The sequence below is a fragment of the Cryptomeria japonica genome, chromosome 10, assembly GCF_030272615.1.
Source record: "Cryptomeria japonica chromosome 10, Sugi_1.0, whole genome shotgun sequence".
Lineage (NCBI taxonomy): Eukaryota > Viridiplantae > Streptophyta > Pinopsida > Cupressales > Cupressaceae > Cryptomeria > Cryptomeria japonica.
Window position 1 is genome coordinate 627,487,541 of NC_081414.1, and position 2,721 is coordinate 627,490,261.

Below are 2,721 nucleotides of genomic sequence, written 5' to 3' on the forward strand. Positions count from 1 at the left end.
TTGTAATTAGTTGTTATCGGTTGAGCCGACCTTGTAGTCAAGGTTGATGATTTGTATGAATAGGTGCCATATTCATGTAATTTGGGTAAGGTGGTCATGTCTACATTATCAGAGAGTTATATATGTGTGAATAAGTGGATTGATATTTTAGTGTGATGTATTGAGGAGAGATTGTTGTAGAGTAGAAAAATGAGCTTAATCAGATCTATCATCAAGCATTAGGAGATGTTATTCTTTCAGTTCATCTTAACCGGATTGTAGTCTAAATATTAATGTAAGTTAGTGAACCTTTCTTGAAGGTTGGAGCCTTTCGGGTCATTGTAATTTGAGTAGTGAGCTCTAGGAAGTGTGCGTGAATTCATGCACATTCACTATAATATTTACACATACTGCTGCAGAGTATCATCTTCTTGTGGGTAGGTTCCCACTATGTTTTTTCCCTTAACCAGGTTTTCCACGTCAAAATCTTGGTGTTATGTGTGTTGCTATTATTTTTTTAATCTTTTTTCTTGCTCCAGTTGATCAAATCTGAGACTGTGATTAAATTGTCTAATCTGGTCAAAACTGATTCATCTCCCCCCTCTCATTTTATCTTCATTGGTGTTGCCAACAGGCTCATCGACCACGAACACATAAACACTCACCAAAATTGATCTGCAATATCCACATAATGTATTTCCACACATTACCACTAAAAACCAATCTACCAGACCTTACCAACCAACACAAAACTTATCATTGGAGGCCACAAACTTGGAATAAGGTAAATTACATATCCACAATACATCTCCCAAATTTGTAAAGAAAAATACTCAACTAAAGTAATCTGCAAAACCAACAAATTGTACACTCTACTAGACACACTGTTCTACTCACTGGACCATACAAATACTTGATGAGTCTTTAATCAATCTTTTGAAATGATAAAAACATGAATTGTGGATGCCAAAATCTGATATAAGTTGTCAGATTCTCAAATACTTTTATAAACCCACTAAGAAGATAAGAATGCGCTTCAACTATCTTGAGTTCATCTAGATCATCTTCCTTGAGAAAATTTTGAGCATCTTGAGGAGAATTTAACATTATATCCAACTTAGAGACAATATGGCTCCTAAGTTATCCAACTCTACTGATTAACCTTTCCCGATCATAGCTTAGACTCTGAATCTTCTCAACAAATGAAATTACCTTATTTTAATGGTGGCTCAATGAATTTGACAAAGGATCAACTAACTGAGATAAAATTTCCAACTAATCCTTGAACTCCTGAGACTTCTTCTCAATATCTACAATGAACTTGTTCAGGGATAAGCATGATTTATACAAGTTTCCACCTATGGTCATTGCATCCTACATGCTTTTCACATAATTACCTAATGTGGCTCTTTCATTTGAGATCATTTTCTTCAAGGTGTGGAGCCTTCGAGCCTCAGATTTATTTATGAGCTTTTCTTCTACAAAATTTTCAAAAGATTCAAAGTGGGAATATATAGAATCAATTAGGCTTTTCAATTGCCCAAATGGGGTATCAAATGTATCTTTTTGGGATGAGGGAATTAACTTCTCTAAAGTACTACTTTCCATGCTCATAAACAAGCTATCTTTAGTGCGATATTTTAAAACATCTTCACTGGTTTTGGCTTGAGCAAAAGATGTTGACTAAAGCTTTTGTATGGGAGACAAGGAAGCAAGGTTGATTGGTCCTTGTATAAATTCTAGGTCGTCAATGACCTTCTTACCTTTCACAACACAAGGAAACCAAGGTCACACACCATGCAATAATCCCCAAAGATCTGATCTTCAGAATGATTTAGTTTTAGATACCTGGGAGTCTTTGAATTTTCTTGATTTGTTGACTCATTCTGCTATCCATCTGTCACTGTTGAATATTCTAATGCTACTAGTGTCACTAGTTCACTGTTCAAAATTGATTCTTGCATTATCGATTCAGGTTTAATAAATTCATCTTCCGATCCATAATCAAATGATTTGATCTAACTACTGACATGCTCACCCACCTTGACATGTATGCTTTCCATTATCCTAGTCAATCTTTTGTTATAACATCTATATGATTTTCTCTTAGTAGAATAGCCCAAAAATATTCCTTCATCACTTCTAGGATCAAACTTTCCTAATGCATCATCTCTTCTAATGTAACACTTGCTTCCATACATTCTAGAAATATCTAACAGTAGGAGTATGGCCAAACCATAGTTCATAAGGAGACTTACCAGTATCACCTTTTATGTGTACTATGTTGAAAGTATATATTGTTGTATTGACAACTTCCCTCCAATATATATCAGGTAATTTATATTTTGTCATCATTGTCCTTGTTGCATCCAAAATTGTTTTGTTCTTTCTTTCCACTAATTCATTCTGTTGTGGAGTCCTAGGTACAGAAAGTTATCTCCTTATACCATTCCTTTCACAAAATTTGTTGAACTCACCGGATGTAAACTCACCACCATGATCTGATCTTAAGCACTTTATCTTCAGTCCTGTCTTAGTCTCAACCATAGCTTTAAAGATTTTGAATTTCTCAAAAGCTTTAGATTTCTCTTTCAAAAATGCTACCCACATCATTCTAGAAAGTCATCAATATGTAATATAAAATATTTATCACCTTGAAAGCTTTTAGTTCTTTTGGTCCACACAAATCAGTATGAGGATCAATAATTTCATTAGATTTATCATGTATAATTCTGAAAGAAG